A 26,671-nucleotide genomic window follows, 5' to 3' on the forward strand; every position below is an offset into this window, starting at 1 on the left:
ATCCTTTTCCCCGGGGATGTACTGATTCGACAAACTGGGACAAAAGGACAAAAGGTAGCACTCTCCTTTTTTCTGAGAGTGACCTTTGCTTTCTTTTCCTGGTTGCTGTGGGCAGTGAGATCTAAGTAAAATATCCAAAAACGAATAAAGTGGAAAAACTACAATTTTACAGAAATTATCATTAATGGTGTTGCGGAGAATCACTGTTATATTTCACTGTTATTACAGATTTTTCCAAAATTATTACAATCAAACACAATTAAAAAAGTGATGACACTAAAAATTCTGCAGAGAAACACTTCAACACAAGCTCAAGATTGTAAAATAACAGTTTTATTTTGGAAGACAAAATAAAAAGTCACTGACAATGCTGTAAATACTATTTTAAAATCATCTCAAACTTGAATGGATGGCCAGCAGCAGAACACCCACTCAAACGGATATATTTTCACAGTTGTCATCAGCCAATTTCCTGCATGACAGTCATATTAACCAATCATGCTCAAAGCAACATGGTCAGAAAGCCAATAACGACTGTTTCAGTGCGGTAACATAGCAACAAGTTATAAGGAAACCAGGCATATAGCATTTCTCTACATTTATTCATTCATTCATTCCTACAGCATTTCTTACAAAGAAATGAACACTTAGTGATGTGCAGACCATCAAAACAAAGTAACTTATTCAGTAATGGCACAATTGTTTTCTTTTTTTTTTTCTTTTTTTTTTAACAGGGTCTCCTTGTCACAGTCCAAGCCCATTTTAATTTCCTGTCAGTCACCCACATTATTAATAAAATCTAAATTGCTTTTTCTATTTGTAGCCTCAAACCTTTGTGAACACAAAGATTTATCTGCAAAGTGCTGGAGCTCCATTAAAAGTCAAAATAACAGTTGAAATATATTTTTTAGAGCTGGATATCCTACTTAATTTTCATTGAAGCAGGATTCCTTTTAAAGTCAAAGCCTCCTGTTGGACCCATTCATTTTCAAAACTGGGACATCCTGCAGACACACTGAAAAGGCCACAGATCATAAAACATTTCATGTACAATATTATTTTATCATGCTTATAATCATCACAATCTCAATTTTGACTGCGGGAGACTATGCTCTCTTTTATTACTACGTCTTGTCTACAAAGACTTTGGATTTTTTACGAAAAGTCTGGATTTTCATGAAGTGGGGTGAATCCGGGTGTGCTAAAAGAGTGTCCGGTAAAGCTGAGCTGCAGGAGGCAAAATCGTCTCCACAGTCTGAGGCAAGCTGGATACATGTTGCCACCCTGAATGAATAATTTAATCCTCAAAGTGTACTTCAAAGCTGCTCACCAGGTGGTGAGTCTCCCAACAGCTGCCTCACAGCCCAGCAGACAGTCAAAGATCGAGCAAAATGATTTTCTCCAAATGTTCAACAAAACTGTGTCCGGATGATAACATTGTGTTGGCGTACAATCATACCTGCCAGAAGACATTCCTTTTCCCCGTCTTTTCCTGCTTCTGTTCAAGGGGACAACAGTGAAACAGTGGTTATTCTGATGAAAGGGAAAAGCTTAAATTGAAGGGGAAGCTACCCACCTGGAAGATGATGCCACCTCCATTTGGCAAAAAGCTGCTTCATGGCTTCTCAAGATCAACAGCACATTGTTTTACTCCAACCTGATCCTTTTCTGATGCCATCATTGAGGATGAGGAGACTTGAGACATCTCCAGCAGATGTTTGCAATATTGATCTGGACATCATTTTATTTCAACATGAAGGAAAGCTGCATTTGTTTGCTCTACTTTCAATGCGAGCTAAGGGGGAAATTTTTCAGTAGCCTACAACACAGTCCACAATGGAAATCTCCTGCCTCTGCGATTGGTTATTATTGGCACTGCACAGGGACAGGCAGGCCAAAACCTGCTGAATGTTGATGATCTCCATGACATGGCCAAAACTAAAAATCCTACAGGAAAGAATAATTTGTATTGAGCAGACGTATTGGGAAAATAGGACTTTCTTTGTTTTGACAGATTGTAGCTTGCACTCAAACTTTAGGCAAGGCAGTACACAGAGGACTGCTAAATATAAACCTCATTATACTCCATGCCATCGTAGTTTCATTGACACTTGAGGCATAAAGAAATGGCAGAGGTGCAGAGACAGAGGTTGCAACGGAACAAAAATGTGTCAGGTGGAAACATGAATGAATGTGAAGGTATCAACAGCACGCTGTAAATCAAACCATACGCTGTATTCCCACAAGATGACAGTCTGAACCTGCAACCCTTTTTTCTCTTGGAGAACATAATGCAGTGTATTTACAAAAATTTTAAATTGTATTATGGCAAGCGATCATTTATTATTATTATTTTTATATTATATTTATTAATATATTCATATTTTTGTTGGCTGTGTGAGGATTTAAATTCTTCATTTTGATAGTTATTAAAATGTGTTTAATAATATGGCACATATTCGTGTATTAAGGAAGCATAAATGTGTATAATTTCACTAATACAGCACTTTATTAAGCTTATTTAAAAGTAAGTGCACTTGTCATTGGATATTTAGGAAGCCACAGAAATGGGATTCGGCCATGAGGCGCGAGGGAAAAAAACAACGAAATGAAAACTGAGTAAGGGTGATGTGTAAAAAACAAATTCATGATGCATTGAGCCATCTTTCATTTCCATTGACTTATTAAACAGAGTTACTGTGGGAGGCAAATGATGGAGCTCCCCCAGAACTCACTACATCTTCCCACTTAACAGGGAGGCAAGAGCGCGCCAAACCCTGCAGGCTGACAACACTCACCAAACAAATCATGGCAACACATCCACAGGCAGTCCAAAGTAAATTGTTGTATTAACCCCCAGGCTAGGGTCCCCCCCTCAACAATTCAATAAGCAGAGACGCATTCCGACACATCCTAACAGAAAGCTAAGGATTTGACAGACCACAGAGCACGTCGGTGCCAAGCTGGGAAGGCTGTCAGTGTTGTGGGTCAGTGTGTTAATTGTTTTCTGTTTCAGGAAGTTTATCTTTTATGACGTTGTCTGCAGCGGTCCTCGCACCGCATTTTTCTACAGAGAAAAAAAAAACTGAAGTAAATGATTGTCACTGGTCATTAAAAGTCACATCATTTCGAGAATGTGCAAAGCAGAGTTCTTCCAGGAATAATTGTGAACCCGGAATCACAGGTTTCCACCTGTGTTAGGGGTAATTCTGAGTATTTTCCCAAAACCTAATATAGCTTATTTTTATTTTATTCATTTATTTTTTTTTAATACTATTAATATCAATTCCAAACTGTAATAAAATCCTTTTTATACTGTCACCTTTCATTATTCCAAACAGCTATTAGAAGCCAGTTTGTCAGATGAAATCTGTTATATCAAAGTGAACATAATCTTAAGTATGCTGTTGCTCATACAGTGAAGTCTGACTGCATGACTCATACTTTAGGAAGAAATATAATGGGTCAAGGGTGAAGGACGCTGTCAGGAAGCGGTCGCCATTATTTTGGCTTACCATAATCTCCATATCAGATTAACTTCGGCTCAAATTAATCTAAAGTATTATGTGATCTGCAAGTCACGTCTCCCTGCCAACAGTATGTTTAAGCTATCTGATGCGGTGCACACGTTTGTCTTCCTGTCTATTCACATACCCAGTGACACATGTTCTGCAGCAGGCATTGCTAATTAGATGAAATGCATTTGTCCGTGTAGCCTTGGCGGAGAGCTGACTACAAATGAAGCTGACTGCATCCATTCAACATCAATTCAGCCTGATCTCACCGCCACACTTTTTCTCAGTCGGACAAAGAAAGAAACACTTTGTTGATATTTGCATTCAATATCATGCCTCGTGAATGGCAATTTCCAGCAAATAATTCATTATGTGAAAACCCCAGATTTTATACATGGAGATAAAACATTAAATTAACAATGTATGGTAATACTGACATTTTACCCTTGCATTAAGTAATGTTATTCTGCAGTTCTGCAATGTGGTAGCAAACTAAACTCTTTCTTGGCTCTATGTCTACATAATACCTCAATTATCCATAGATAAAAAATGAGAGTCACAAGAGAACGTCAACACTGTTGTACACATTGTGTGCCATAATTGATATTTGAGTCTTGCATCATTTACATAACAGGATGCAATTAAATATTTAGAAATCAGAAAAGCGCTTCATAATGGGCTTAAGGTCAGTGTTGTCAGCATCTCTTGCAACCAAATGAGAGCATTTTGTAAACATGGGGACCAGGGTAATAGGAAGAATAAACAAACCAAAGATAATAATATTTGTTTTGATATGTGCAAATAAACAGAGATGGCATATGGCGAAGTGAAGCATGGTTATAGGCAGGGGGCAGACACATCATTGGCCTACAAAACAGTCAACCTTGATTTCTACTCCCTGTGTATATATAAGTTAAAAACACCTCCCATTGTGCTGTTGACATTTTTAGACAGCAGTAAAAAAAAAAAAAAAAAAAAAAAGTCTCTTTGCAGCATCTTCCAGATGACTAACGGTGTTTTTTTGTGTCTAAACTGCAAACATACAGTGTTTGTCAGTTAATATTCTGACATATTTAAACCAAGCGAAACCACCTGTGTGTGAAATTAAAGGATATAAAAATAAACAACATTTGCCAGTCAAACTTTATACTCTGAAATGAGCCAGTTTATAAAACTAAAAAGCTGGAAACAAGGTTAAGCACTTGGTCTTCTGAAAAGCAATGAAATTTTAAAACTGACAGTGGCAACATGTTTAACCATCACTGAAATGTTCAGCCTACATTATTTGATTTGTCTGTCATGCTTTCATATATAGCACTTCAACTTAACATTACTGCTCTCAGATACTCTGTTTATAATTTCCATTAGATTTTGTGCCTGATGAAGATGTGAGAGCTGGAGAAATTGTTTCATTCAGATACACTTCATTCAACTTGTGCCAACGGCCTGAAGGTTAAACACTCCAATGGCTGCGCCGTATCTCATTAATCCCAAACATCGTAATGTTCTTGTTATTAAATGCTTTGGCATTCTAAACCTCCATCTACCATTTTTGATTTACATTGTCAAATAAATACTGAGAGAGAGAGAGAGAGAGAGAGAGAGAGAGCGCACGTGTGCCTTGTCAAGCCAAACTTTAGAACTCCATTCAGGCTGCTCAATTCTCATGAAGGCAGACAATTTTTCCAGGTGCTGATTTTTTCCTCCTTTACCCCCCACCCCCCACCCCCCACCCTTTGCTATTGAGAACCTCTTCCCCTCTTATAGACATGATCTGACAGGAAATCTTTGAGAGGCAGCGCTGTGCTAACTGCCCAGAGATTTCAACTGTCTGTTCTTGCTGGAGGAGAAGCTGAACGCTGGCCTCCTATTAGTCTAAACACATGGAGCCCCCCAATTCCCTGTCTCTCCCTCTCTCTCTCTCTCTTTCTCTATTCCTCTCTCTATCACTTCCTCTCCCTTTCTCTTTCTCACTACTCATCCCAGGCCTGGCGAGGGGGCTGACAGCTCTCAGCGTCCCAGCCTGTCAAAAAGGGCCTGTTATTCAGCACCCTCCCTCTGGGACAGGGGGAAAACACACACACACACACACACACACACACACACACACACCCACGCACACACATGCATGCATGCATGAGTCCACAGACGTGCACACTCACAAAACATGCTTTCACAAAGGCCTTGTACACAACACACGCCCACGCACTGTCTCTCCCTCCCTCACAGACACACACACAAATATTTTTCCTATGTCCACGAAATACTTGCACATACAAAAACTTTTGACTCCTCTTAGAGGATGTTCTGCTTGTTGTCAGCATTTCTCAAGATATGCTGACATTTTGCATGCACTAATCAGGATCAAATGTATTATCCATACAGACACTAATTTACTGAGCCTTCGCCTTTTCCACAGCAGTGCTGACACAAATTCCTCTCTTTATGGAGTCCTCTTGTCAATCCATGTGATTGGCTGAAATTTACCAATCATTAGCTACAATTTAATAATGTCTGGTGAATCGGAAGAGCTGACAGGTGTCCAATCAGGAGTTTGAAATGATTCCTTAGAGATTTTGAATGCTAGCTTGCAAATGAACCTGCAGGTGCCTCCACAGCTGTATTCCCGAGTCCATCACAATACTATGTGCATACTAAGGAGCAGAAATTGCTCGTTGCTCAGCCTGCTGTCGTGTCCTGACAATTTAGGGGATATTTTTTTTTTAGATTTGAACAGCAGAGATATAAAATGGATATGAACATGGTTATAAAAAAATCCACAAAATACTGTACCCACAAAAATATATGAAAGAAAGAAAGAAAGAAAAAAAGACAGAAACAAACAAAGAAAGAAAGAAAAAGAAAGAAAGAAAGAAAAAGAAAGACAGAAAGAAAAAGAAAGAAAGAAAGGTCTAAAAGATTATTTTTAATTCATTACATTTAAACTTCAAGAAACGAAAGGCACTGTTGTTAATGCTGATATTTTTTCATTCAATTTTGTGTGAATCTGTTAGCAACTAATTGTGAATGTTTATGATGTGTGATTAAAAAAAAAAAAAAAAAAAAACAGTCATCAAACACATTTTGCCAGAGACACTGCTGTTTCATCATTTTAACAAATGCCATGATAGCGAGCCAAAGCTGCACAGTATTTAAGGAGCACATTTCAACCTTGGTCTATTAGAAACCTGTGTGTTTCATATTCTCCTGCCACAGTGCAAACAATTATTTTCAAAGATTAATAAACCAACAAATGATAACGAATTTCAATTAATTTTGTGCAAACTGGGAAAACAAATTAAGTTATATGGAATTGTCATAGGAAAACCTTTAAAAATGAACTTACTGAAATCTGTGAATTCATATTTGGTTGAGATCATTCCAGGTAAAACTGATATGTTTGCTTTACCTCCCCACACACACATTATACTTTACTTCACATTTCACATGCTGTCACTCATAGAGTTCTGTACAGACAGACAGACAGACAGACACACACACACACACACACACACACACACACACATAAATACATTTCGTCAATATTTGCATTCATTTGGGGTAATCACATCTACAGGAAGCTGATGCTCTGTAGGATATAGGATAATTTTTTTATTTTCCTTTTCATAATTCAAACCCACAGCTCAGGAGTTGCTGTGGGGTAATCCCTGTTCAACTTCAAGGAACAAGTAATGATTGCAGCTGATCGCATGTGGTGCCACTGGAGAGCCAGGGCTCCGTGCTCCAGAAGCCTTTAAAAACCATCACAGAGTTGGGGCTTTTTATTACTTTATTAGCCACACAAAACTCTCTTGCTCAAAACTGCCTTGTGTATTCAACCTTCACTATTTGAAACTTATCAAAGTGAGATAAAAAACAAAACAGGGGAGAACAAACTTTTTCTAAAATGCCAGCTAAGCATGAACGTAGTTCCCCTTCTTCCCATGTGGCCCCTTTGTGAATAATATCCCTCAAATCTGAGTAATCACAGTATTAGTGGCCTTTTTAAAAAGTCTTCTCTGTCTGCTAAATAAGGAGCTCTCTTAATTTCTCTTCTCGACGCCGGCTTAATTGCGTTAAGAATTAATGGTGCATTTTCACGGCCAAGCTCACCACCAGACACCAGTTACACTGCTCTTCCTGCTGGGCCCAATGCCACACAGCGGGCCCAGAAGTGCCTGTCGAGCGCCAACCCCGGTCTCACTCCTGCTCGGGGGTGAGAAACTTTGCGCTATACATATGCATGAATATCCCTCATATCTCCCCAAAGGCAGCTATATCTCACCATTAGTCGCTCTCAAAAGTCTTCTGTGGCACACAGTATTGACTTCTGGAATAATTTCAGGCAATCCCAGACGTGATTTATGGTGATGCACATTATCGATCACTTAAGGAGATATTTAGGTATTCAGAATAAAAAGTTATGTTCTCATTATGTTGATGGTGTGAGGCGCCAGGCCAAGGGAAGAGGGGGGAAGTCACTGTACACTTTACCGGAGAGGTAATTAGCACGTCTGAGTAACAGCAGTACTCCCCCTCTCTGCTCTCCTGCTGCTGAGGCTGGGCTGACTTGCCTTAGCGTTAGCATAAATTGTTACCGTCGCCCCACAGGTGGGAAACTAGCTCTCATCACCTCATCACCCCAGAGGATGTGAGACACAGCAACATATATTAAACCGCTATCCTCGCAGCATGCGGCTAGTGTCTTCATGAGATATTTTACTCTTTATGGAGCCCATGGGGGACACACAAATCCAATACAGCTCCCTTTTAGAGGGGCACAGGCGAAAACATGCTTACAAACAACTGGGATTTAGAGTGGTACTTCTGCCAGAGGCAAGAAAAGTGACAAGCCATTGGAGTGCTTTGGGCACATGCATCAGCACTGGCAATGCCACGGGCCCTGAGACAATAGGAAATGAAGGTATTTACCTAATATGAGATGGTGCATGGTTGAAATCTTGCAATTTCAGAGCTGCCATTGCAAACACAGAAAGAGATATATTCCACCGCAATCTTTCAGCCCTGCTGTGTGCTGTGTGTGTTCAAATGAACCTAATTGTAACAATCACTTGATTTTTTTTTTTTTTTTTTAGACTAACAAATCACAACTTTACACTTCAGGACGTGTGGAGAAATTATTTTCAAACTCAAAAAGTGTTGAAAACTTTTTCCTTTTTTGTGCATCTTCTTCCACCAGGCAGTTTGGCTTCAAACCAAGGATGCCATTACCCTTGTCGAGGCCTGCTGATGAGATACACCAGACTTTGTTCGTGGCTGGGAAAAAAGAAACACGCGCAACACTTTCTAAAGCTGTTAATGTTTTATCCCATAATTCACAGGCCCGAGACTTGGGAGTATGTCTTTGTGGGAAAGCCTTGGCTGGACATGGTGGAACCAGCATCATTAGTGCCTGTCTCCCCAGGGTGGCATGTGTGGAAATTACTGCCTCAATCAATAAGCAAAGTCCAAGTGTTGAAATATTTATCCAGACAGAGCTTCATCCTTGCGGTGGACTGTCTGAGCACTCTTCCTGCACCTTAAAGGGTTATTCAGAAAGCCATGTATGGGCAAGAGTACACCTTGAAATCAATGGGGTGCCACTCACTGGCTGAGTGCTGAGTGCTACAAGAGTCCATTAATTTATTGTCGATACATGGGGCGGAAACAGCGTGGGAAGCGGAACTCCCCTTAAGGTGTACTCAAAATAGCGTCGTCACGATACTGGCATTTCTTACTTTGTAACAATACCTCGAAGAATATCAGCATTTGATTTTGTGCCAAGACAGGGAAACTTGCACATGTATGAAGCCCATGTGTGTCAGTGTCAGAGTGAAAAAACTGCAGATTGTTGTGTTGACACCAGAGACAGTGAAAGAGTAGTAGTTTCTTATTTGTCACAGGAGAAAAAAAACAAAAAAAAAACTGCTGCTGGTGTTGATAGTGTGACAAATGACTGCAAATATTTGAGATGGATTTTCACTGCAAGAAAAAGAATATCCATGGCAACATCAACTCCATGATTTCAAAAATATTCATTTAAAATTCAGTTTCTAAAAAAAAAAAAATGATATGCTTTGCATGTCGCTGAAAATATATCTATCATCTTGATACTTTAAAGAGCTTAGTTACTGCCTGTTTACATCATAAACATTGCGGATTACTTCTGCAAGGGCCAACACATATACACCCGACATCATAGTGTGATTCTCTTGGCAAGACTTCCTTTGAACTCCAACACTTAGCTTGTTATCTCACTTTATCTTCCCACAGAGCATGTTACGGACGATTAAAAGCTCTATGTGATACTTGGGCTAACATCTCATTATAAGAGAGAGCCCATTTGTATTGCTTACCTCCATAGTTAGAGTCCACAAAGGATGACAGCTGACTTCCCCTCCTCAGCTTGAAGTACTCTGCTGAAACATACGCTCATTACGGAACCATAAAAAACTGCTCTCATTTGTTAATATAACATTTTCAGGACCCAGCCATGAGCTCAGGACATTCTCTGGCTGAAATATAATGTGGAAGTATAAAACGATTTAATCCCCTTTTTTTTTTTTTTTTTTTGGTTGGTTTGTTTACTCATATTTACTCAAGATGGCAATATGTCCCCATTATTTCAGGACGATAATTGGTCAGATGATGTGTCAACAACTCTAAACAACATCTGATCCTTCAGACTCTTGACCTTCATCAACCATCACCCTATAAATATATTCTACAAAAGACTAATTTGCCCTGTGGGAAAACAGGCAGCACATTTCTGTCTTCCATTTGTCCATCCTGCTATGATGTAGAAAGTCCCTGAAATTTAGAGCCCCTGTAAAAGCCTAAAGCAATAGTTGTCCGTTCTGCAGAGCGGGCCAACGTGCAGCAGTTGCACAGCTACTGCATCATTCCCCTAATGATAATCTGATCATGTTGATAAGCTAAAGGGGAAACAGTAGACACTCTTGGCTACCGTAAATCTCAATACTGGCATCAGTGTTAACTACCAACAAGGGGATACAAAATGCTGATGACAAAGCTGGAGTGTGTGCGCAAATACCACTGTCACTGACAAGTGATCAGAGGACTCCTTGTCTCTCTCCATAATCATGCTGTACTCCTCATTAAATGAAAGGTCTTCATTAGCCGTGGCATTGCAGTGGTCCTAGACACAATGTTTAATTAACATTATCAGTGTTTGTAATTGTCATTTGTTTGCCTTGTCGGTTTACATTTTCCAGGTCGGCTGAGAAGCTGCCTCCGTGCGCTCCTTTTTAGATGAGCCAAGGCGCCTTTCAGACGCTGAGAGTTCATCAAGGATAAAATGCACAGAAGGTCGATGTGCTCAGCCTCTCCCACTGACCCCGTTGGCACATCTGAATGAAGATGCTACAGGCATGTGGAAAACATTTCCGAGAATGACTTTCTCCTGGTATTCTTTGTATCCTACAGAGAAGCGATGTTACCAAGAGCATGAATGGAAAAAAAAAAAAAGAGAGGTTTCTGTGGGAGGCCAGTAGAATGTGCTGCACAATATTCATAGAAGAGAGATGGCATCTGCAACCAATTCTGTGCACAGAGTTGGACCTCCGACAATAAATCTGTCCTATATCAGTGACTGTATTTGCACACATGCAGGTACACATGCACACACGTGTCCATTTCAAAATGTGTGTAGGTGTGTCATTCCGCATATGCTTTTGTTTGAGTGTGTAATTTTGTGTGTGCGTGTGTGTGTGTGTATGCGCACATAATTGAACGTGTATGTATGTGCATCTGTGTTTATATTTTCATCACTTGTGCGTTTGCAAAGTGAGGTGTGCATTTCTGCAATCCAGTGTGTGTGGCCGATTGCGGTGTGCGTATGTGCGTCCGTGACTGTTCCACAATCTGTCTTTCATGGTTTAGTGTGGACGCAGTCCAAGGCGCCCAGCTGCTTTAGATCAACACTCAATCACGGTTCACCTCATCATAGCTTAATTCTATCTGATTCACATCGGCCTGATCTGACCACCTCAGTGTGTCCCTGCTCACAGTAACTGGCACTGTCTGGTAGAATTGGTTCCACATCCCTCCTATATTACAAACATTGGAGATCCTGTACATAGTGTTTGCGCCAGGATGCAGATGGTAAATCAGAGCTGACTGCAAAATGTTCAAATCTAATGTCAGATGAATGCATATGAATCCAAAATGCTCAACATAAACACAGGGCCAAATTTAATCTAATAATAATAATAATGATGAATCATCTATGCATGAAAGAAAACCTGTAGAGAAAAAAAAAAAAAAAAAAAAGAATATAGGCGCTTGGCACATTGAATCTTAAAATCTGTAGTTGTTTGTTCCTTTGATGCTCAATGAGGCAATTTGTGACAAACCTTTTCATCTACAGGTGTGAACTGAATTTTAGTTTTGTGGATGACACAGATGCTTGATCTGTGGAATTGATGAACAAGAATTTGTTGAAACCGAAAAGTGCGGCCGAGTCTGAGAAAGAAGAAAGCCACAGATAAAAATAAAAATAAAAAATCTTGATCTTCTAAAGTGAGATTCAACAGAGGTGTTTTACTCCAAGACGCGACTCCCAGCGTCTGACACATAATACGCTGGGGCCTTGCATATTGGAGCAAAATAGGCTGAAAGCATGCGACTTGTCAGAGACTACAAAATGAAAACACCGTGGTGTATCTCACTGTGCATTTGGGAATTGTTGCTGCAATATGAGGGAAAAACCACGAAGTTTACTCTGTCTGTAATAAGCTGACAAAGAGAGCCCTCACCAAGGTGCTGTTGCCCCCCTACCACCCACCCCACCACAACCACCAATTCCAGATGTTGAAATCCCAGTGTGAGAATGTGAAAAATGGCAAGAACCTGCAGCAGATTTATTCACTGCTGAGCTCCCTTTCTAGTGTTCGATCAAAAATATTTGTGTTCCCCATCTCCCATTGTAGAAACAAATGAGAATTTTTACACCGGTGCGCCGCCTCTACATGACGAATTCCTAACACTCAACGCAAGAGAGGCCTTTATCATGCTCCTTATTCTCTCAAGCTTTTTGGTGCATGAGAGGATAACGAGAAAATGTAAGAAAAAAAATAAAATAAATTTAGAGAGAAAGAAAGAGCACTGTGAAAGCTCAGCCATTAGCTTAAATACTGCTGAATTGATTTCAGATTGTTTCCAAGGTATAAGCCAGGCAAGGCCAGAGCTATTTGATCTGAATTTGTACAAAGCCAGTCTGGTGCACTAGTTCTGTTAATTTCAATGTTCATTATTGGTTCACTGGTAATTGTAGCACCAATTCTTTACTACATCAGTCTTATTTTGACAATAATTGATAACATAACAGAATCAGTGAGCCTGGTTCTGGACATCAGCAGTTTGCCTGTTAAGTCTTTCAAACTCAGTCGAGCCACATTTGTGTGAGAACAAAAAAAAAAAAAAAAAAAAAAAAAGTTAAGACAGAAAATGCACAACAAAGACAAGACTTAGAAACACTGTTGCATAAACAGACAAATTAATGGGAAAACCTGATGAGGAAACTTTTGCATATGGTGCTACAGCTCCTCTAATCAAATATTTGTAAATGAATACAATCATTTTCCAAACTAATGACCTCCTTAGTTTAACTGGTAATATTTCATACATTATGGTGGAACATTTTAAAGCGTAAGTGCCCATTATTCTTTAAGCTATTATCAGTTTATCCTTGGCTCTAAAATATATTCAAACTTTTAAAATAATATTCAAGAAGTCAGACTATTATCCGCACTGTGAGCAATAAACACGCACAACTGCAGCTTCAAACATGTTTCATCACCCGACAGTGGCGGATGAATTCCCGTCTTGTTTAGCTCAACAACTGGTTTAGTTTCCCCATCTGCTCCCTGGATTAATTATGTCAGTTTCAAATATTTTGTGCCTACTGAAAATTCTCCTTTAAGTGGGGTCTACTGTGTTGAAATCCAACACTCACCTTCGTCCCCTTTTCCTCTCCACAATGTACACACGTGTCTTTGATTATCCTCCCACTTGGTAAGACAGGGGAAAAGGAAAAGGAAAAGTGAAGTCCAACTACTACGTGTCCCATCCCAAAAATACCTCATCTCATAATAGACCACTACCACAGGAAATAAGGAGCAGTTAAAGGTCAGGGCAGAATAACAATAAAAATCAACTACTGGAGCAGGATTTCTTTTAATATACAAGAGTGAAACATTTGTCTGTAATTTTTATTCGCTTGCCACATTTTTTATGTTGTGTACATTCTACTTTCATTATGTCCTGTATAAATACTGATAAATATAATAAGTCCGGTAAAAACATAGAACACAAAAGGAGCACATACAGCATTGTGTAATATGCTGTAAGATAATATAATGGGTGTCTGTCAGTGAATATGGGCATAGATTTAAACCATGTGAGATATTTTCCAAGGCCCAGATATGATCTTTCAAACTGAAGCTGATGTTATTGTTTTGTCTCTATCTGGTATTCATTGACTTCACGTGTCAATCAAAACAGACTTTTTTCCTCCCTCTCTTCTCTATCTTTGAAGGCTGAAAATCCAGCAATATAATCATGTTTAAGCACTATTTCCAATTACTTGGAGAACTTTAAAGCCAGTTCACAAAACAAAGGCTATTCACAGCCAGTGGTCTGTGGAGTGTGCACTCACAATACATACCAGATTACTCACCCTCCTTCAATGCAGACACAATATATTCACTCCGCCTTTTCCCTCTGTGCTCTGTTCGGCAGATGCCCACACAGGGATAGGGAAAGCCATTGTATCTAATTGCAATGCTCAGGATTTTGATTACACTCTTGCCTTGAAAGCACAACACTGTAAAAGAACAATTGCTCAGAGAGCACCAAGCAGCAGGAGGTGCAATTTCAGCCCCTTCTTAATGAGAGAACATATCAAAAGGTAAAAGGGAGGAATTTATACTTTAATTCCATTTCTGAAGTAATAAAACGTGGGGCCCCTTAATTTATTAGTTTATTAAAGGTGAAACTCTACCTAGGACTATTTCTCTCCTCTTCGTGTTGTGTTTCAAGGATCCTTCCATGCAGGACTGCTTTGCCCATATTTCTGAAATTATCAACCTCAAAGCAGACTTCCCACAGGGGCTGAGTGATGTAATGGATTAATAAGATGACTATAATGTGCTGTAGCTTCTCTGTCTCTGGGACACACTTTTCACATAAAATGGAACCAGTCCTGGGAACCAATATAAAAGGTCACATGTCGCAACCAGCTTTGCAACCGCGAACTGCATCAAGTGCGGTTGTTCCTTACTGGAGGTTTAACTTTGTGCCGAAGCGCTTGGAGTTTTTCTCAATAGCTTAGCCTCATTTCTTGCAACGGTGTGAACGATCTCAAAGCTCAAGGTGCATTTTTCAAAAGGTCAGAACTCAGCCAAAACATTTAACTGGTGCTTAAGTTATTGTGTCATTCAAAAGACTGATTCATTGCAAGTCTATTATAAGTGCGTTAAAATGCAGGGTGGCATGTTCTTACGGCTGTGCTAAAATGAGGAGCGCACAGTGCAGAATAATTATGAGTAAAACTATGAATTTGAAACCAAAAATTAAAAAGGATAACTTTCAAAAAGACAAATTATATATAAATATTAAAATGCTTAAAATGTATTTAAAGATGCTTTATATTGGAGATATAATTACACAGGTGGGTGGGCTTTGTAATTATACCTTGAAATACAGTGATTGAGATAATCTGGCTAAAGTGTTTGCTTGTTTATAACATGTTTGCATTGTTAATGCCACAAGTGATAGAAATGATGGCCAAAACTATTAAACAAACAAACTGCAGTAAAACTGAAATTTACTGGAAACTTCATACAATGCCCTGAAAATGAAAACATGCCTCTGCATTGTGTAAATAGTTTTTGGTGACATGTTTAGATGTTTTGTCAGTATGGCAGTGGACTCTGGAAATGTTCCTTTTCTCCACAGTCTCGTCACAGCTTTTCAATGACACTCAATGTTTACAGCCAGAGAATGTTATTTTTGTTGAGCTAACTGAATGATATTTTGTATCAAACTGAACACTATTCAGATGCAGATTTCAAGGTTTTACACTTTGCGGTCACATTTCCATGGAAACTGTTTTATATTTACATTAAGTAAGTCTTACACAGCTGACAGAAAACTTACACGGCCCAATATGATTTAAAAATACACCAACACAAAAACCGGAGTGCTATAATAAAGACTAGATCTCACTGGATGTCCTCTCTGTCTGGCCAGTTTTTCATCGACATCACACCTGATGTTTTCCCTTACAAAAGTTGGCAAGTCATGTCTTACTGAAACTCTAAGGGATAAAATCTCGGTAGAAGGTGTCCAAGAACGTCAGGAGTTTTCTAGGTGTTGTATGGGCCAATATTACGAATACGTCAACTCACACCATTCTCGGATATTGCAGCACACACAGTGATATTGCTCCCATGTTGGCCCGGTGTATCCACTGCGGCTCGGTAGCCTATAACATTTTGGCCGTGTCTCCTGGCTTTGGCCAGACTGAAACCGGCCTCATCCACAAACACAAAGTTGTGAGGGATTTTACTTCCTCTCAGCTCTATTTGTACTGTAGACTCACACAGTTAAAGCAAAGTAGAAACGCTAATGTATAAGGATATACAGGCATATGTACTGTATACACAAGCCATACAGGCCATAATGAAGAAAAAGCCACTGTACAATGCAGTTCCTTCACTCTGTCACTCTAATCAATACAACTTGTAGAGTTGTTTCATGGTCATCTGATGTCTTTTCAATGCTCTTTATTGCAGAGATGCTTACAGAGTTGATATGCTGAAGACGCCTTTGTACTCTAAGGCTGCATGCACTCTGGATCTCTGTCAGTGTCATAGCATTATTTGCTATCACCATTTTGCAGATCTCTTGCTCTTGTTGAGGTACAAACTGCCTTTATCTAGACCTACACACTGGAATTCACATGTATGTACTTTACTATAATACACTGCTGTCCTGTCTGCCTCATGTAGGGATACGTATCAGACACACATTGACTTTTATTGACTTAACTGTATTTTTTTTTTCTTTATTCTACTGTGTTGCTATAACTGGAATACTGTAACATGAATAAGTCTAGTATTGACTGAGTACATAGGCTACCTGTTTTCCCTGAGGAGTGTTTGGATTATTGAAGACACTGTAACATGGTTTACATTAGGATGCACTCGGCAACCGGCCTCTGCTATTGTGATGGTCAATACATGATCCACAACTGTGGCCCTGTATTTCACCTGGGACAGCTCTGTGTCTTTATTCTGCCTCTTCCTCTATTCTGCTGCCTTCCCCTCACTACACCACCACGGATTGTTACTCCTCTTCCTCATCCTTGAGCCCCTGTTCATTATTTACCAGGCCAGGTCCATGTTCAGAAATTGCTGGGATTCTGTTGTGGTCAAGAAACTCCCCATTTGTTAATGAAGTTACAGTTTCACCTGACAGATAATTTATCAATTTAGTGGACATTACAAAAAAATCCATATGACTGTACTGATATTCATATGTGCCTCACAGATTTTGACAGTTGAAGTATTGACTATTGCATGTGACTTACACAATGAAATAATTAATACATGTTTTGGAGAGTACATAATCTGTTTTTATCATCAAGATGTATTCAATTCGTAATTGTGCAAATTGTACAAACCCATTGGCACAGATGTGCTAAAAAAAATGCACTGTGCAAATTGTTCAAAAAAAAGAATGAGAAATTCAAACTGGTTGTGAACAAGGACCCAGTGGTTTGGAGGTTTGCACATGTTTTGAAAATATTCATTATCATTTGAGAATTGTGCCAAAGCAATTGAGAAAAACAGTAATCTCTCCGGATCTCCAGGACTGCAGAGAGTGATTTCAATAAATGAATAATCAGCCTGTGATTCAATATTCAAAATGCTTAAAATGTGGTGCTCACAAACAAAAAAATCTGAAAAGTCCGATTTCATATGTGAAAAACTTTAAATTAAATTGAATGCCAGGTTAAGTATTTTTTTATATTTTTGTAAAAAATGACAGTGTGATTATATAGAAAATGTAGAACTGGTCATCTAAAAATAAGTGTTGACTTTAAGTACGCAGCTTGAAAGTCAGACTATCCTTTAAAATTCAGTATGATAGTGCAGCGCTAACGTAAAAAGTGTCACAGTGGAGTTCACTCGAACGGGTAATTTTGTTGTATTATTCTTATTACATTTATCAGAGTGTGACCCTGTGTGGGAGGGCTTATTGCAGGGGTTAGATCGTCTCTGCTGACACACTCTCACATCTTTGATTCTACCTTTTCAATCCGTCAATTTTGTGGAGTCGACCTTGCTCGCTTGCTGCAAAAGGAAGTGAAGTGCAGGATGGGTTTACTTCACGGGCGGGGGGGGGGGGGGGGGGGGGGGGGTGACGACTCTCTTTGCTAAGTGACAAATGACACTGGCCCCTTCTGTCACATAGAGAAACCTTGTATCTTGGTTTAACGTGTTTTCCAGGGATTTTATTGACTCTAAATTCACCACACCTGCTTGTACTGTTACAATAATGTAGAGGGGCAGGTGCTCCCTATTAAACATCACTGGACACTCATTCGTACACAGTCACGTGTGAGTAAAAAATTGCTGCTAAATCAAATTCCTGACCTTATTCAAAAGGTCAAAAAGGGGAATACTGGATTTTTTTTCAGTGTGTGTGAGCATTTCCTTGATAACGAGTGTGTAGATTCTGGCCTTTCTACTTTTTACTAACTACAAATAAATCTTTAAGAGATTAATTTTTTTAAGATTAATTTTTTCTGAAAAAAGCACTGAAATGATAATTGCACTTGTTACAATAGATTTTCAGCAAAAACTATTTTGAGCATCATGAAATAAAGAACAGTCACTCAGCTAGTTTTAAAAGTTTAGTTTTAAGATTTACAAAAATAATCATCTTTACACTAAAATGATTTTCCTTGCTAAAATACTGAAATAATGAGTTTCTTATGCAAAGCAGAGTATTCTTATTTGATTTGAGTGTGGTGTCATGCCATTCACTTTTTTTTTTAGCATAAATATAAAATGTAGTGCTTGTACAACAAGTAGTCCTATTAGTGAATAAATTTCATTCTAACCATTAGTCAGCAATCTAATTTTGTAATGTGTATATGACACCAGGGGAAAGTTTCATACTGTACACATGTGCTATAATAAGACCATAACACTACTTCTGTAATTACAGGTAATTTTGCTGCCTAACAAGGCGCATTACTGTTGAACCTATAATCAAAATTAAAAGTAGGCTCTTAGGTGTTATTAATATATTAATAAGAAATCACTATAAGAATATATTAATCATGTATTAATCATAGCTTCAGTTTGCATGCATCTTCTCTAAATCTTTTAGAATATTTCACGTCTATACGACACCGCAGCAGCCGGCATGGGTAGTTAAGTTAAGTCATGTATTGTTGTGTGATTTATGCTGTTTGCCTCTAGTCAACAGGCTGGGAAAACAACAAACTCCGAAGGTAAACAACGTTGATGCACCGGGGCATACTCGTCTTGATTAATGAAAGGAAGTCAGATCTCATGCAGATTAGTGCAGTGGAGGACAGCATCCTCTGTGAATATTAATTTCCCTTGAAGAGGTGTTCTCGCCCTCTCTCCTCAAACACAGCTCAATATATTGGAGGAGGTCACCGGAGAAGGTCACAGACAAAGTTGTCTGGCAGCTAAATTAAAGTGCTTCATTAATGGACTAAAAAGGTAGTGAATCCAATCAGCGTTTAGCTGGTTTTTCTTTTCCTTCCTCACCCATCTCTGTGTCTTAATGGAATCCATTATGTCTAAAGAGAGCCTGATTTTGAAATCAAAAGTATTTATTCCATCATAAATTACTTTCTTTTTCACTTTTGATTGCAGTCGGTTTCTTTTTATCTTATTCATTTGTATCCATTTCTTAATTCTTTTTTTGTTCAGATATTTTTCAACTGTCTTTGATTGTTTAATATCATGTTCATAATTTGGATTTTTTTTTTCTCTCCTCTGTAATTTTTTTAAATGCAGTTAAAATAAATAAAACTGAGCTAAACTAAACTGAACAAAATCTCAATGATTTAGCCCCGTATCTGACAGCATTTTATTCCAAAGTTTTTCTCACAGTCCCTCTCACATTCCCAAATATATAGTATTTATTTAGAGGATCTGGCAGGGGGCTTGATGAAGCCTGGCTCTTTGTTAAGGGAACAATGCCGTTGCAGTTTCCATACTGAACAATACTTAAAGTGACCTTGACGGACTCAGATACAGTAGCACACCCTCATGGTGAGGGATCTGAAGAGATAGGGAGATATAAGACTTATCCAGTCCTTTCACCTGTCAGTGTTCACGAGGGAAAGGAGGAAAAGAGGCGGCTGCTGCTTCAGGGTATCGGTGACAGCGTGAGTGTGTCTGAGGAGATCGGTGAGGGAGATTAACAGCTCAGTCCATCTCTGTCACTGAGTGTCGCTGAACCTTGACACAACTTAGAGGTATTACGAGGTCAGTGAAGTAAATGACATCGCAGCACTGGAGGAGGAGGAGCGTATATGCAGATACCTCAAGGTATTGATTGGTGGGGAGAATGATGCAATAATGCCCCAAGATGTCATGCCTCTCCTCAGCCAAGGACTCCTGAGCATGTGCTTTTACAGTGCTGTTGTGATTTTCAAAATATACTGTAGTCTAGATGCTGTAATGAAAGGAGCCCTCTTCGAAATCAATATCTCATTCAGGGGCAGCATAAAAATGATATAACACGATTCAAGGCTCGTCGGGGTTGCTCAGAAATATGGGGTGAGAGTAGAAATGGGTTTCAGTTGCCCTTAGTAGCGCTTTCTATCCTATGCGGCGTTGCTGCATTCATGGAGTTGTAGTGTGTTCGGAGTTAAACTTTGACTGCAGTGGAAGTTGCATTATGTGGGTTTTTGCCAGCCTTGCTCAGCTGTCTGGTTAATACTATCATCAAACACTTTTTTCTTTCAAAAATGGAACACACACCATGTCTGGTGCGAATCTCTTTGTCTGTTTTGACAGAATGTTGGAGAAGTAAAAGCTAACAAAACTAACAAGCGGGTTTCTCAACAAACAGCACCCTGTGTGTGTGTGTGTGTGTGTGTGAGTGTTTGTATGTATTCCTGCATACCTCTGAGCAGCGACACTAACATACACCTGTGTTTGTGAATGCGTTTCTTCCTCCCACAAGGCAAGTGTTGTGTCGGAGGTGTTCCTATGCAAAAAATTATCCTGTTCTTTCAGTATCAATAGCGGCTTCAATATCAGCTGCTATTAAGTTAGATTTCCCACGGTTCCTGCTAGCACAATTTTGGATAGATTAAAAAGGAACTCAGAAGGTGCCCAATAAATCAAGTGCAATGCAATGACTCAGGCTTCTCTGTGCCAGCGCCTGAATGCAGGATATGAAAAAACCCTAATGCGCTTGATGGAAGTTAGTGTAACTTTGCAGCCTAAAGTCACTCCCAGTGGTGATCCTAAACTTAGGGGGGTTTTGGGGCAGAGGAGGTGCCTTTATGGAAGGTTTAAGGGGGTTAAGGGGGGGTTACAGCTTCATTGCAAAATGTGCCAATATGAGGACCCTGGTTTTCCTCTGGGTGCTCCCCCACGCATAAAACAACTAAAGCAGGCAGGCATATGAAGAGATAAAAAGTGCTTTAGTTACTTATCAGTCATTGCAGGGGTGGTAGGTGTAATGTGATTAAATAACCTGTTATTAAGCAAGTAAGACGGTGATCAGTCTGTCCATGGATAACAGGAAAGCAGGAGATGAGAAAAAATGTGTGTATGCATGTGTGTGTAGGAGTCTGAGTGGGTGTGTGTGTGAAACAATTATCCAAGCTTTGTTCTGTCTTTTTTGTTTTAATTCTAGGGAGGATGCATTCCTTTTTTTATTATTATTAAAATCTCCTTAAATCAGGGAAATAAAGAGTAATAAATGAGTACTTAGTGAAGAACTGGTGAACTACATTGGCTCGGAATATGTGTGGGTGTGTGTAAGGGACAACAGTTGCATGTGTCTCTCTCGCCGTGTGTGTGTGTGTGTTTGTGCTCGTGCGCGCTCGCTTACTGCTCTCAGGCACACAGCAGGTGACGATAAGGAACCATGACAAATACACACTCACAACCATTTACAATCTGAATAGTAGTCATATACTGTACATTTCAGCTACTAGCTGAGTGCTTACACTGGCATCCATCATTGACATAACAGGTGGCCTGGAGCTGACCAGGACAGAGTTGTGAATATCAAACTCAAATGTGTCACAAATGAGCATTGGATTATACACTCCTCTCTGTCCAAACTCAGCATTGGACCGCAGCGTTTTTGTGCTGCAAGGCCTAAACTACAATTCAGTTTGATTGCAATGTGGAAAGACTCCTGGAACGACTATTTTGCAATTCTGGGATCCCTGCAAAATACTGCGTGCAGCTGCGGAAATACTCTCTTCCACCTCCTCCACTATGTAGCAGTTGGATATATTACGACCAGGTTCGCCATCTGCAGTGGGCTGGAAGATAACCGATGTTCCCCCCGAGGAGAAAACTTATTTCCTCCTAAAAGAGTTGCCATAAATATCGACTTGATTTACTCAAAATGTACACCTGTGGCATTCTAAAGGGCATTTAGTGAGACAGACTAACAGCCCCATGAAGTGTCTATGAATCTCCCCATTTCCCCCATGGATGGAGTTGGGTGGAAATTCATGGTAAACTTTATATGGACGCAGCAGCCGAAGACTGGCTGTATATCCAGAGCTGCCATATGACATTACGCTTTCCCATATGTTTGGTGCTGTTTGTAGTCTCACATCCCGCTGTGTGGTGTACTTTTGACCTCCCCCTCTGTAAAGGGCAGTGTTCATGAGGAGAGCAGAGTCTGTCACACGTACGGTGGATCCATCTGGGGCTGGGCTTTGTGTGTGTGCGTGTGTGTGTTTGTGTGTGTGTGTGTGTGTCAGTGTGCCAATGGTTGTTGAATGTGTTGTTATTATTAGAAATGAAACAATTAGCCAATTAATTAGATAGTTGACAGAAAATTAGCCGGCATCGTTTTTAGGTCACAAGCAAAAATATATATTTTCTTTTTTTACAGTATGTCATTGAAAGTGGAAAAACTTTCAGGGGAAAAAAACAAACAAACAAAAAAAACCCATACATTATTATTATGATAATATTTTCTAACTTACAAACCATGTAGCCCCTTTCACAGAAGTAAAAAAGCTTAAGGTTCTTTACACTGCGATTAAAAATTATTTTAAGAAAAACCTCCTTGACATTTTACATGTAACAACATGTATGTGCCACATTGAAGCAGAGGCATTGTAAACAAGACAAAATATCTAAAAGGAAAAAATAGAAAGACAAATAAAAATGGCACAATAGCAGTAAAGACATTTTCAAAGTAAAACTAAAGGAAGGTTAAGAGATGAGTATTTCACAGGTTCTGCATCAATGAGCAAATCAGTGGACCTGAGGATTAAATTTACTGACTATACACCAGGTTAAACCAACAGATATGTCATTCAATACAGCCATATTAAAATAAGTTTGACTCTTGAGGAAATCAAACAAGACAAAGCAGTCCACTTATGTGAACACCCTGTTGACCTGACAGACTGCATCACTAAACATGTTCTGATATATTGACAATGCAGACATGAGCATGGCAGGTAGTTTTGTCTGTGGTATTAATAAACAGAGATAACGTCACAATAAAGCAGAGTGATTGTGAACAAGAAAATATGGAAAAGCATTTATACACACAGACAGTTCTCAGCAAACAGTTCTCAACGCACAGTATTTTCCAAAAAATCTGTCGCTCCTGTATGTGTCTTAAAAAGGTGTCTAACACGAATCTGAGTTTTATACTGTGCAGTGCTGTGTGTCTGTGCATGTGGCTCTCCCTGTCTATTTGTCTACCGAATGTTTTGCTCTCTTCTCAGGAGACTCGGCAGACATTTGGTAGGCATATTTTCCATTAAAAAACAGGACCACGGGGGACAATAGCTAAAGATAGGCACCAGGAAACAGCCACAGCAATCCAAAGCATATGTGGTTTGATATTCCATTTGATAAGTTCCTACATCCTGAGTTAAATTATTTCATATGCTAAGGAACATTGAGAATTTCATGTCTGTGGAACAACAACAAAAAGAAAGATATGTGTACTGGTCGTAAGTAGCACCACATGATTTCTTTATTACATCCAGTATACTGTGGGCCAGATTTAACATCATGATCATGTTGGAACGAAAATGTAATATTCATTGACATTATGAATGCAGTTTTATTTTATATTGTAGTTTCAGGCAATAACTGTAAATCATAATACATAAAGGCTAGAGAAGAATCCGTTCAGAATTACATACGAATTCAATTAAATGTACAAGAATAAGTCAGTCATGTTGTACTCTACTGATGCACTACCTTTTGTTATGTTTAGGCACAAATTCAATTTGGCGAATGAAAGATCATGGTTTGGGTTAAGATGACTACTTCATTAAGACTAAGGGCCCTTTGTTGTTATGGTTACAACAAAAAAAGGTTGAGCAATCACCATAGTCATGGTTACAAAAAACCAAGGTTGACTGCTGGTTGGAAACTGGAACAAAATAACGTCCTGTGTTAAATTCATTGTTTTATTATGTGGCCCGTCCATCCACTCTGACCTCCTCCCTCTCTACATTTTGTGGCTCTTTAATAATGTCACACTACTTCCTCTGGACAAGAGTCACATTTACTTACAACTGCTAGAGATCTGTATCACTTTGAATGCAAACATATGTTGTTGACATGGCTGATGCATTCCTCTTTTCTCTAACTGCATGAAAGCAGCATAAGTAGAACTTTTTAGTATTACTATCAGTGGATGGACATGTTTTGTGTTTGGGCATTTGCCCTCAAATTAGAAACTAGAGATGAAATTCACATTTCATTCTTGCAGCTGTATTATAATGGCTGCAGGTATTTAACTGATGCAAAAGGAAGGACCTTATACATCTTACAAGCAGCTGTGGATAACGTCATTTGTAAGAATGACACATTACTCTGACAAGAACAGTCACATATAAATTTGTGTTAGATGAAAAAAAATTGCAGCAAAGTAAAAGAGGCAAAACTCATACATCAAAGTTATTTTTGTTATTTTGAAAGGTCTGTACTTTTGCCACGAAAATTACTTTTTGCACTTTGCACCAATTTCATTCCAAAACGAGGACTGGAATGACACTTCCTGATCTGCAAAACAAACTCTACTGTGCCCCCAAATAGGTATAAACAACAAAATGTCTAATATGCCATTAAAATTGTGTTTGCACTTTCTCCAGGCTTGCGTCAGCACAAAATTAGAGGCTTTGAAATAACAGGTTAACGACCTTCGCTTCAGCCAGTCACAAGCAGAATCACTGCTCAATCTTTTATGCAGAAAACGGCACCAGTGACTCACAATATCATTCTTTTCTGGATTCCTGATTATTTTCTTTGTGACTCAGCTATGGGTAAATGAAATGCATTTTTCTTTGTTTTTATGTTTGTATTTGCATTGTTTTTCCTGTTTCTTCCCTCTGTTTGCAGACGAAGTCTATATATTTCTTACCATTGAATCCTTTGCACCAGCACATTGTTTACTGATAATGAGAGAGCACAAAGGTGCCTCTTTACTGAGTATTAGCATTTCCACTTCATTGTGCATGCTTTTCTCACACAAACTTACACACAAGCCAATTTACTTCTAAAGTCCTTCACTAAGTATGCTGTCATGTATTTAAAAGTGTTACCTCGCCTCTCTGTACCACAGAATTAGAAAACGTTTTAAATCTTTTTGAATTAGCCTGCCTAACCATTTAAACTTATGTCTGCTGTTTCAACAATTACAAAGCAAAGCTCTTTGGATGTAATGTATAATTGCCACTGTATACAGTGCAAAGTTCTGCAGATGTTACCATGGTATTATGATTTACAGACATGCCTGCCAAGACCAGGGTAGTCTGTCAAGCTCTATGGCAATTGCCAAGTGCGTAGCAAAGACATGTGTGGCTGAGCCTGGCTCACCACCCCGGCTGTCTGAGAAAACACTTCCAGAGACATTGTGAGTGCCTCAGTGTCTCTACCTGCCCTATCCTGCTGCCATTCCACAGTAAATGGCTATTTATCATGGCAGGGATGGATTTGACAGCCTGTACCTACCTCTCAAACAGCATTCACAGGAGCTGCACAGGGTAAATTACGGCCTCAATTCAGATGGAATCAACCTTATGAGGGAACAACCTTTGGGTGGCATAATGGTCTATAGGTAGCAAGGCTGTCTAACAACTGAAGGGCTCTTGGCTAAATCTCTGCCACTGACAGGGGACTTTATTCCAGTGGTAGGATGACAACTGGTGGGTGGATACTATTATACATTTTTGGGAATCACCAAGACTGCTGAGATGCTTTTAAACTGGTGAGCAAGAGACTCATCAACGGACTCAGGGAGCTGAGTCTCGGATTGTCAGGAGACATGACGTAAACATTTAACAATGATCGTCATCAACTCTTGACTGATCATCAACTGATTCATTTCTTAATTTGTTTACTGGGTAATTGCAGTAAGGACACAATTACAGTAAGGAGTAACAATGCTTTATTTTTTTCAAAACACTTATGTTTTGCAGATTTCTTCTTAATTATTTACAATGACTGTAGCACAACATAATGATGCAAAATAAGAAAAGGCCACAAAATTGTGTCAATTAAAAATGACTGGCTTAAATAGTAAACACAATTTATTAATCAGTAATATTTACTACATCAATGAAACTTTTACTGGTGACAGAGCTTCCGCAGTTGCAGCTACAAAACTATGGAACCTCCTGCCACCGGACATCAGATGTGCTCCTTCCATCTCCATTTATAAATCTAGATTAAAGACGTATCTTTATTCACTGCCCTAATAGCTCACTAACCTCCTAGTCCATTGTCATGTTCATATTGAGCACTCACTCTTGTTTGTGTTATTATACTTATATGTCTCTTATGTACTGTATACCTTTATTGCACTGTATACATTTGTTTTACATGCTTATTTTATTGATTTTAATT

At 39.1% G+C, this 26,671-nt stretch overlaps 1 long non-coding RNA gene across 1 annotated transcript in view; it reads right to left on the reverse strand.

The window, feature by feature from the left end:
* Nucleotides 1–469: 469 nt before the first annotated feature.
* The window catches only part of LOC130170466 (uncharacterized), a 63,176-nt gene continuing 36,974 nt past the window's right edge, over nt 470–26,671 (reverse strand). Inside the window, exon 4 of the long non-coding RNA XR_008827998.1 lies at nt 470–1,498. This is a non-coding gene — a long non-coding RNA (uncharacterized LOC130170466). The remainder of the gene's footprint in view (nt 1,499–26,671) is intronic.

Source organism: Seriola aureovittata, chromosome 6 (assembly GCF_021018895.1).
Source record: "Seriola aureovittata isolate HTS-2021-v1 ecotype China chromosome 6, ASM2101889v1, whole genome shotgun sequence".
NCBI classification, from domain to species: domain Eukaryota; kingdom Metazoa; phylum Chordata; class Actinopteri; order Carangiformes; family Carangidae; genus Seriola; species Seriola aureovittata.